The 11,974-nt window shown below is 38.2% G+C and overlaps 1 protein-coding gene across 1 annotated transcript in view; it reads right to left on the reverse strand.

Annotated features, from left to right (window-relative positions):
* Positions 1–11,974, reverse strand: part of LOC104849839 (cytoplasmic dynein 1 light intermediate chain 1-like) — a 71,848-nt gene that overhangs the window by 1,431 nt on the left and 58,443 nt on the right.

Raw genomic sequence — 11,974 nt, forward strand, 5'->3', positions numbered from 1 at the left:
TTTTTTTTTTTTTTTTTTTTTTAACGATATAGATTCTCATTGTCACTAAGTTACACAGGTTGGGCTTGAACTTGTGATCTTCCTACTTTAGTCTTTAGAATGCTGGGGTTACAAACTTCTACTTTCATACCAAGCTCCAATGAATTTTTTAAACTCTCCAAGTCAGTGCCTCAACCACATCCTTCATTTATTGCAGGACAGAACAGAAACGTGTCCCTCTGCACCTCAGCCCATCTACAGCCCCTATATCATGGTGGCAATTCCTAGTCAGGCCCATAGCCATGGCCCGTGTGGGTCTCCTAAGGCTGTCACTTCTTTTCTTCCTTCTATCTTAACAAGGAAATGACTGACCCACGTGTAGCACGTATCTATTTATCAACAGATCATAAGCCCAGTCTTCTGAGATCTTGTGACAGGTCCCATTAGCTGTGAGCTACCCAATAATGTGTATAATCAGTTGTTAATGGCAATATGCTCCACTGTGATAACCGGGCCATTAGTGAGAGTCATTGCTACCTAAACACAGGCAGCCCTCCACCTGGCTGACATCTGGCTCAGGAGCTGCAAGTTTCCATTTCTTGTGGGTCCCCCAGGTGAGAGGTAAAGCACCTTCCAAAATTACTCATTTCCAGTGTGTCCCTTTACAGTTGCAGTTTAGGATGTCTCATGGAAACTTGGGCTATAAGTGAAATCGCTATGCCATTTGAAAAAATAACCTGAGAACAAAGACAAAGATCCATGACCCTCTGATCCTCAGTGCACCTTCAGTCACAGCAAGATACTGGACCCTTAGGGAACAGTCCTAAAATTTCAAGACCCCTTCTAAAAGCAGATATTTTCAATGCCACTCCACATATGAATCTCTTAAAGGGGGCAGCCTTTGCTAGCTTTTGTGGCTATGGAAAAACTTCAACAATATTGACTAAAGTCCCTCTCTCTCTCTATCTCCCTCACCCCTTCTCTTCTTCCCTCCCTCTCTCTCTCTGTCTCTCCGACACTTACACATATTTTGTTTCAAATAAAAAAGTGTCCACCAACAAGTTTTGGGTTAAATTACCTATGTTTATGCAACCTCCTCTGTGTCCTTTATATACATGTCCTTGTAATCGTAATAAAAAAAAAAAGAAAAGAAAAAAAAACTAGGAGCAAAGAGCTCCAGAATCTTCAAGCAAAAGGTAAATGTGCAAAATGCCACTTAGGGAATTTTCCCTTCATAGTCACTGGAAATCTGTGCCCATCACCCAAACAGAAACTTCTAACCTTATCAGCCCAAATCCAGACTCTTCAGAAGGGTTCCCTAACTTAGACCTTCATAGGTCAGAATTTGATTTATTTGAGAAAGGAAAGCTTCACTGAACCTAGATATCTGTCAACTGAATCCAGCCAATGCTCAGTTGATTTACATCTATACTTTGTCTCAGTACTGCCTATCAAAGGCCCTCAAGTTTTTACTGCTGCCACCATAAAAAGGAAATTTAGCACTAAGGACTTGCCTAGGGTCATTGCATATTGTTGGAGAGATATAAAGAAAAAGATGTTTGTAAACTACAGGGAGAAAAGACTAGGCTCCACTTATACTCTTCTTCCAGTTCTGGCTGCCAAGAAACTGGGGCCCAGGTCTTTTCTTTCTAGAAAAGACACTTCTACAGAACTGTAAAGGAAACAGCAGTATTTTCAGCCCTTGTAAAGGAGGTGGATTTCTAACCCAGCTTAAAGTCGTAGGAGACTGACAAGAACCCTGGTCCAAATTCACCTGAAGGTAAAAGAACTAAATTTCACAAAATGGCAGGGGTGCAACAGAAACGCCAAACTTCTTATTACGAATGACCTAAAACATCCAAATACCCAGAGTATCTGGTAATCAGAATCCTTCACACTGGGAGGAGGATCTAAAACACAGTCAAAGCATTAGGCTATACCACCTCCAATGGCAGCCAGACATTCTAGCCCAAGCGTCCAGTGGTCAAATGGTAGCAAAAATGAGGATATGGAGGATTATTAGTCCCAAGGTGCTGATTCAGTAATTCATTCACTGATTAGAGAAAAAAATGCACTGGGTTCCTAGGACTTGCCATGCACTGTGCTGAGAATGCACAGATGAACCAATGGGAACATGGCTTTTCTGCTCCCGGACTTTGTAGAATAAAGAGCCCCTCCTGGTTTAAAAAGTCAGCCAAGGACTGGATCTTCTTAGGTAGGGAAGGTCTGAGCTATCTTGAAATAAGACTCTATTATCAGTGCCTCCGGATGATCCTAGCTGGCTATGCACTCCCACACCCTGAGTCTGCCTGGATCTGCTTATTCATCAATGCACTCATTCGTTCATTCATTCATTCACTGCATTCATTTAGTCAATGAATATAGACTGTTGTGTATATCTAAACAGCATACTGAGATATAATGCCAAGCAAAAGAAAACATAATTCTACCTTTATAGAGCTTGTTAACCAATTATTCACAAGTATATGAGTAATTTCAACTGTGTAAGTATCACAAAAGAAATTCACTGAGCTCAATGAGGGCCTAAAATAGGAGAGAGGAAGGATTGTCCTGATTGATCTCTGACTGAGAGAGTAAGAAGATGCTCAGCAGATAAAAGCAGGAGAGGAGAGTGATCCAGGCAGAGGCAACTGCAGTCAGAAAGGTTGGGTGCAGTGTGGAAAGTAGCAGGGACTGAAGGAAGGCCAAAGGTGCTAGAGAGCCTGGCAGAAGTCAGAGCTGGAGAAGAATATGCTGGAGTTTGACCATGTGCCTTAAGGAATTCTAACTTTTCCTAAGATACATGTAAAACTTCTGCAGGATGACACACGATCACATTGTTTTATTAAGTCCATCTGGCTGGAGAATTGATTTTTTTAAAAAAGGAAGCAAGCAGCAAGAAAGTAGTTAGAGGTCTTTGAAAGTCCTAGCAAAAGATAATTTAGTTTAGTGAAGGATAATACTGGAGGTAGAAATGGGAGGGGTGGATTCATTCAGAGGTGAAAACAAAAAGATTTTGATTGGATACCTGGAGACAAAATGGCCTGGAGGTTTTGGTTTATATTCCTAGACAGCAGTTGGCCAGACCTCAGTGTGTCTTTTGGTCTTGGTCTGTGTCCCCTATCACACCTCCACTTGCCTGGCCTTTTCCAATCTATCTGTACTCAATTATTACCTCCAACCACCAATGAACTGGTCAGTTATCAACATGACCCACTGAGATAAGTGTCCTGGTGATGCTTCTCAGTGATTTAGCTGGCTTCAAGCACCATGATGGCTGCACACCTCTTGCTCAGGTCCTGTGAGTACCCCTCATCCCCACCTCTCAACTCGGCTCAAATGCAACCAATGGGGTAGGGTTTCCAGTTCAAGTTGCTGTATAGCTGGCCCCTTGGGCTATCACAGGAGCAAGATGCACCTTTATGACTATTTGCAGAGCCTCCTGCTTGATAGATAATATTATGCCTTCAGGTGGGCACCACACAAAAAAAGAGTCACCTTTCAGTTCATCTTTCAGTTCAGAGGAATCAATAAGGATGCTATTCATTGGACTACTGTTTACTGAACACAAAATTATATACTATGCATAGTTTAAACTTTTTGAACTTCACCATAGTGTCATGAGGAAAAATATTACCATTATAGGTGGAGAAGGAGAAGCACAAAAAAATTAAGTAATTAGAACAAGGTAACACAGTTAAGTAATTAACACAGGGTAACACATAGTGGTAAAAATGGAATTCAAGTAGAATAACCTGATTCTAGAGCTCGTTGTCTGAATCATTACCCTCTGGTGCCTGGGACAGACTCATATCTGCCTTGCTTGAAATCTCATGCTACAATCAGATGTTTTCAAGTTCACAAGACTGGTGACAAACTTAAACTCCTCTTTGTCCAGCCAAATTACCACTATTACATAATAGAAATCATCCCATTATGCCAAGAAACAAAGCCTTCACTCTTCAGAATCAAAAGTCAAGAAGTATTCATTTATAATAAATTTCTACTGTCCTCATTTATGAGCCTATGTATTTTTTTTTAATCTTCATCTTTGGGAAACGAGGCTCCAGTAATGATATGATACACATCTGTGTGTCCTTCACATTGAATACCTGTTGCTCATTTTCACTTGGCTTATTTACTGATCCCTCCTTGCTCTCACCTATTATTTTTCACATTTCTAGGTTGTTACTAAATATATTTCTTTTCTCTCTATCATGGAATTCATTGGTATTAACCTGTTGTCTCCTTTTGGAAAACATGCATTTTTTTTTAAGGAAGAAATATACTACTCTGAACAAGAGGACAGATGCCTTCACTTGCAAGGGACCATAGTATTGATTATGCCCAAAGCAGGCTGTAAGCAGTGCAGGCTGTTAAGAGTTAACCCACAATTGGCTTGTTTTGAGAAGTGAGTCAGGCCAAAGCCTATATGCTGAGGTCAGAGTAAATCACACCCAAATTCTGTTCCCACAATTAAAACCTTCCTAACTAGAAGGACAAGATTCTAATTACAACCCTATATTTTGTCTATTCTGTTCCTAATTTGAGAATGCTTTGTCTTGTCATTTACAAGCCTTACTTGCATTAGGATCCATAGTAATAGCACGACTGCAGGTTCTCACACATAATTCCCCTTTAGCACATAGTTCATCTTTACCCCAACTGATTACCAGTAAAAATCAATAGCTTGTACTGACAATGCCTTTGCTGGATGAGCAGCATTGGTCATCCTGGCTCCCCAGTTCCTCTGTCTCTTTAGTTCTGTTTTTTAGGGTTTTTTCTCAGCCTTGTGCCGTAGTACCAGGGGAACGATCAGAACCACCTACAGAGGTCTCTGATACTCATTGTGTGATAAATCATGTTAAATTAAAGAAGGCTCTCCTCCACTCCAGTAGAATAAAATACGTGAGTTTGGGGACATCTGGTCATTTTGCATATTAGATTACTGTTAATATTAATAGAAAAACCAAACCCACGGCACTTTCACTTCCTTGGGTGAATGGTATGAAGGTTCAACTTAGAGAAACATTGATCCATGCCACTTCCCAGACTGCAAATTTCAGAGGTCCATCTCTTTCCAGAATACTCTGTAACACAGGCAGCTATTCTGGAATATCGATACAGTATGAACTGAGCATCCTTCAGAACATTCTCAGCCACCACTATAACTATGCCCAAAAGCTTGCGGTTACATCTGCAAAATAAGCCTCATCTCCAGTCCCAAACTTCTAGGTATGAGTTTGTCCTTAGGTTGCCTCGCCAAATCTAGGCAGTTTTTCTTTAGCATTTGGTACCTTTCTCCCTCCCCTCCTTTTCCACAACACTCCACCCCCATTACACCCCAGCTTGAGCTCTCAGAAATTGCACTTGCCAGATAAAATGATAAGATCCAAGATGCCCAGTTCTATTTGAATTTTAGACAAACAACCAAAAAAAATTTAGCATGCATATGCCCTGTGTAGTATTTGGGACATATTCATATAAGATATGTATTCATTGTTTATCAAAAATTTAAATTGAACTGGGACTCCTATATTTTTATTGGCTAAATTTGGCAACTTTACCTGAAACCTCATTATAAATGTCCCCATTCACCAAGACAAATAATTTGATAATAAGAAGCAACAAATGTGTATGTTTACTGCTCTAAATAAATCTTAAATTTAAAAACAGAGTTTTTTAACCCAAGGAGCTTTTAAAATACTGATGCCAAACTTACATGTCAAACCAATTCAATCTGAATTTCAAGGGGAAGGGATCATGTAAGGGGTCTTATTTTAAAGCTTCTTTAAAGATCCTAACATAAAGCCAAGGACATGAATAGCTGTCCTAAATGGGAATTGCAGTTAAAGGCTGCTGGCCCAACCAAATGGAAAGGCCATTTCTCTTAAGTACAAGGGTGCCAGAATGAAGGGATTTTGAATTAGAAGAGAATACTTCAAACTTAGAAGACTCTTATGGAGTAATGGAGATGACCATATGTCCATTAAATTATAATTAAATTGATCTGGAAAGGCATTTTAGATAGATTATAGGATAATGCAACTACATGAATATACTAGAATTTTTAGAAACCAATAGTTTTGATACAAGAATATAAAAACTAATAAGTTAATAAAAAGCATGTAAGTTATACTTGAATGTCAGGTAGATAGATAACTGATTGATCAGTTGATTGATGGAAGGATGTGTCCACAGAGACAGTTTAAAAGCAATGATACCTCAAAAGCATTGAGCATCGCTAGTTCCTTGATCTACTTATGAATCCAAGTCCTTATAGACATAATCAAAATTCCTCACAGACATGACAATTTCCAGGTATAGAGCAGGAAAAGTACAAGGTAAGCTTAAAATATTTTATTGTTCTAAAAAGACTAATGAAGATGAGGGAAAAGAACATAGAAATCTACTCAAAGGGTTCTCCACTAGCCAAATTTGAGGCTGAATGTGCATTTAAAAAAAGAACATTAAATATACTGTAAAATTCTGAGTTTAATAAAAATCCATGAGTTCATAGTGATATATACAAATTGAAAACAAATGGAAATAAAGAGTTTGTAAATGGGGAGGGGAGGAGAAGGTGAAGGGTGGGCAGGGACAAGGGGAAAAACGGAGAACCAAAAACTGTCATGTGAAAGTATAGGATTCCATTAATGAATGTAACTGTATTGTAGACTTAGATCGTACCAATAAACTCAATAAAAAGAAAAAAAACAAGATAAAGTAAACAAAAGTAAATAGTATTTGCCAGTTACTGAAGTGATATGTCCAATTCTAAAAAGTGATTAGTACAGAGAAAAAATGAAGCATTCACCTAGCTTTTTGAGGAGAATTTTGATAGGTCCTTATTAGTAAGGAAAACTGTATATGCTCAGTGAGATCATTCATTCAGGCAGGGATCATCAATGGGTGCTACAATCTTAGGCAAGAGGTTTCTGATGAAAACAATCTTTGCAAGATTTTACACTATCACTCAAAATTCCAAAGGGATAAACCTACCAGGGAGTGTTCTAGTGCTCACCACAGGCTGATTCCTGTGCTTCCTCATGAGAAGCAATCTCAAGCATACAACTCTCCTGTAAAAAATAATTACCAAAGATGTCTAGGGTGAGTCTTGCCAGGATTTTAGAGCTAACTTCCGGGTACAGGAAATATAAAGGTAGAGGTACAAATCAAAAGATCCCAAGAGAAAACAATCAAGAAAAATCTAAATTATGGGATATTCTATAAGACAGTTACCCTACTCTCTATTTTAGAAAATCACTCCCATTAAGAAAAAATGGATACCATTATATTTTTCTCAAAGGAATCTAAAGAAACATCATACCCCAATGCAATGAAAAAATGTTTACTGGATCTTGGTACCAAAATCTAACTAGGTTTGCATGACATGTTGGAAGCTTAAGAAAAATTCTTAGGGATGGTAATGCTAATTTTATTATTTACAAGGATGTCCTTATTGTGAGGAGGTATACGTAGAAGTATCTGGAGTAAAATGTTATGATATCTACAGCCACCTTCAAATGGTTCAGTAAACAGTAAATGTGTGTGTGTGTGTGTGTGTGTGTGTGTGTGTGTGTGTGTGTGCATGTGTGGCATAGATACTGATGAATAAAAAAGATAGCAATTAAGCTTTGTGGTCACTACATAACTCTTCCAATTTTTCTATACATTTAAAAATATTCATAATAAAAAGACGGGGAACACTCTCAAGTCTCACTCCAAAGCAATTTAACAAGTCAGCCTGCTTCAGAATGTAGCCTGATGTCTAAAATAACACTGCTGACTCTGCAAGATTGGAGGGAATTATTATGGTACTGTAGAGGACTGGGCATAGTTGAGGACAAGCTTTTCTGTACAATAACAAGTAATAATTTTCACTGTGAGTTTAAAAAATATAATCTAAATAGTGCCAAAAGTTCAGGTTAATAGACCCTAAAAACTGATACTCTAGGCTTGCCCTTCATTCTACCAATACAATATGCACCATCTATTATAGGTCCTCACCTGTGTTTCCCAAAGTGTAGATGTGAAATGGGGACAAGAAGAAATAAGAGAACTCCAACATAATTAAATCATCTGTGTATCCACTAGCTCTAAAACTACAGTGGAAAAGGATGACTATGTAATATAAGGACTCCCTTTATTTACAAAATGAAGTGACATGATAATATTAATCCTTGTGACTTGCTGTGCCTCTCAGAAGGCAGAGAATACTCTCCACCCCACTGTCAGGTTTGGACATGATTTGCTCTGGCCAGTGGCATCTGTGTTGATATGCTGCACATAATATTCAAGCAGAAGGCAGGAGGTCTCTCCAGCTGCCTGCCTGGGCCCTCACAGTGGGTGTGCGACCTCCCCAACTGTGAGCCACCAGATCCAGTAAGGGGCGCCCTTGAAACACCCCCATGACCTGCTCCCCCACCATTCTCAAACCTCCTGATTGGGCCAGTCCTTGGACCCACTGTGCAGAGGCATAGGTGCTCATGAAGGGTAGTTTTCTGAGCTCCCAACGTTAAACATCTTTAAAGAAAGGGCAGGGGAAACCTGTAATAGAACTGAGTGGAGTTCAACCCTGTGGTTTGGGAAACTCAAGTTAGGCCTTGTGTACTGAGGTCAGTCTGAGTCGTGGGGACCTGCCATTGGAAAGGCAAGATCAGGAGATTTGGTTCTAGATGTCACTGTACAAGTGCTATAATATGACAACAGAGACATAGTCTGAAAGAGGCAGTTCAAATTCTTTTTTTTTCTTTTTTTCTTTTCCTCATTCCACCCTAAAATCTCTTTCTTTTTTCTGTCCTCTTTCTCCAACTCAGTTTCTTGCTCCACCATATTATCCCCCATCTCACTTTTTATTACTGCTCCTGCCCTAACTCAGACTTCTTCTTTTATTATTTTTTCTTTTTCTTTTTTTTGTTTTGTTTTGTTTTGTGTTGTTTTGCTTTTTTTTAAAATTCTTTTCTCCATTCATTTTACCTCACTCATGGCTCCATTGCTTCAAGGGAAGGCAAGCCCCTGTTACTGTTGAGGATATAGTCTTGTCCTGTCCTTATCTCTGCACTCTGTCTATCCCCTCTGAAGTTAATAGCTTCATAAAGATAGTAAGGTCATTCTACATACTCTGGTTTCACTTCAAACCTGCTCCAGTTCTTTCACTTATCTACTCCTCTTGTCCTAACTCAGTCTAACCCCTCATCCTAAATGGTAAAGATGCTATATTGAAAAACGTATTCACTGCAAACATATTTTGGGCTGCTTCTTGATATTAATTTAATTCACATGGTTTAAAGGTGATAGATTAATGACTACCACAAGTGGTCAATTTGCAAGCTGTGCTTGATCCTATTGGGCTGCTGAATGTATCAATTGGGATAAAGGATTGTGATTAATTTAATGAGCTGTTTTCTCTGATATTATGAAAATAAGGATGAGTCATGAGAGCCTCAAAAGCTAAAACGCAACTATATCAGGAAGATTTAAGTAACACCCAGAAATTAAAGAAGGACAATCCAACAATAAAAATAAAAATGAGAAAACACTTAAGCAAGACACAAAAACAGATTTCCAGTTCACCAATGGCAAACAGTAGGACAAATGAGGATGAAAAGTCTGATAGTGAACCAGCAGGACACCCTGGACCCATTGCACAGGAGGTAACAAAACAGATCAATCGGGCTCTAGAAAAATTCAAATCAGAAATAATTTCCCAGTTAACCATAGAGATGATAACCAAAATGGAAGTCATGATTCGAGACTCTAGAACAGAAACTGACAAAAAAATAGATGAGCTCAAGACCATGACAGAAGCCATGAAGGCCCAGCATAAGAAAGAAATGGAAACAATGAATGCCTAACAGAGCAAAGAAATGCAATCCATAAAACAGATTCAAACAGATATCTAGGAGATTAAAAACTCTATTGAAAGCATATGCAACAGAATAAAAGTTTGCAAAGATAGAATTTCAGATATAGAAGATAGGATCGCAGTCAGTGACCGTGAAAGAAGAGGTCTCTCAAAAACAGTAAGGGATCATGAGAAATCAATCCAACAACTTCTAGACGATGCAAAGAAAAATAACATAAGACTGATAGGAATTCATGAAACATCAGGAGAAAACACAAATGACTTAAAAAATCTCTTCACAGAATTAATGACAGAAAACTTCCCAAATAGAAGGGAAGAATTAGACATACAGATAAGTGAGGCATATAGAACTCCAACTAGCCATGATCAAAAAAAATCTACACCTAGACATATAATAATCAAGATCCCAGAAATCCAACAGAAAAACAAAATACTGCAAGGAGTAAGAGAAAAGAAACAAATCACATGCAAAGGAAAGCCCGTCAGAATCACAGCAGACTTTTCAACACAAACCCTTAGGTCAAGGAAAGCCTGGAGTGAGGTATTCCAAGTCCTAAAAGAAAAGAACCTCCAACGTAGGCTGATGTATCCTGCAAAACTCTCTTTGGAAATAGACAGGGAAATAAGATACTTCCACAACAAAGAACACCTGAGAAATTTCATGAACTCCAAACCAGCACTACAAGGAATTCTAAACAATATCCTAGAAAAGAACAATAAAGGTCACAATACCATGAGGCCCAACAGACCAAATCAAATAGGCAAGGCAAGGAACTAAAAGAAGAGAGGAGAAAAAGTAAAAAGAGTCAACAAAAGGACAATAACATGACAACAGTAAGTCAGAACATATCAGTTATAATCATCAATGTTAATGGCCTCAATTCACCAATCAAGAGAAATAGACTGGCAGAATGGATTAAGAAGCAAAATCCAACAATATGTTGTATACAAGAAACACACCTAGTGCAAAAGGAAGCCCATAGACTGAAAGTGAAAGGATGGAAAACAATTCTCCATGCGTCAGGAGCCCAGAAAAAAGCAGGGGTAGCAATCTTATTCTCAGACAAAGTAAATTTCAAACCAAAACTCATTAAGAGAGACAAAGAAGGACACTACATCCTTGTAAAGGTAACAATTCAAGAGGAAGAGTTGACAATCATAAACATATATGCACCAAATATAAATGCCCCCAGCTATATAAAACAAATATTAAGTAGCATGAAAAACCAAATAAGCAATAATACAATTTTAGTGGGGAATTTAAATACCCCACTATCACAAATTGACAGATAATCTAGGCAGAAAGTCAACAATGAAATAATAGAACTGAACCAAGCTTTGGAACACATGGACTTAATAGATGTTTACAGAGTATTCCACTCCACAAAATCAGAATATACATTCTTTTCAGCTGAACATAGATCATTCTCCAAGATAGACCACATATTGGCTCACAGAATAGGTCTGAATAAATGCAAAAGAATTAAAGTCATCCCCTGTATATTATCAGATCATAGTGCAATCAAACTGAAGATCAACAGCACAAGAAAACATAGGAACTTCACAAACACATGGAAATTGAACAACACTCTCCTGAACAATCAATGGATTACAGAGGAAATTAAAGAAGAAATGAGACAGTTTTTACAAATAAATGAGAATGCCAATACAACATACAGGAATCTATGGGACACAATGAAAGCAGTTCCATGGGGAAAATTCATAACATTGAATGCCCACACTAGGAAAACAGAGTGGGCTCAAATAAGCAACCTAATGATGAAACTTAGACTCCTAGAAAAACAAGAGCAAGAAAAACCCAAAGCTCAAACAAGAGAAGAAATTATAAAGATCCGAGCAGAAATCAATGCAATGGAAACTAAGAAAATGATACAAAAAATAAATGAAATGAGCTGGTTTTTTGAAAGAATAAATAAAATTGACAAACCCTTAGCTAATCTTATCAAAAAAAGGAAAGAAAAGGCTCAGATTGATGGAATCAGGAATGAAAAAGGTGAAGTCACAACAGATCCAAAAGAAATCCAGAAGATCATTAATGCCTACTTTGAGAACCTGTGCTCCAATAAAATGGAAAACACAGAAGAAATGGACAGATTTTTAGATACT

Source organism: Fukomys damarensis, unplaced genomic scaffold (assembly GCF_012274545.1).
Source record: "Fukomys damarensis isolate Sample0158 unplaced genomic scaffold, DMR_v1.0_HiC HiC_scaffold_2, whole genome shotgun sequence".
Lineage (NCBI taxonomy): Eukaryota > Metazoa > Chordata > Mammalia > Rodentia > Bathyergidae > Fukomys > Fukomys damarensis.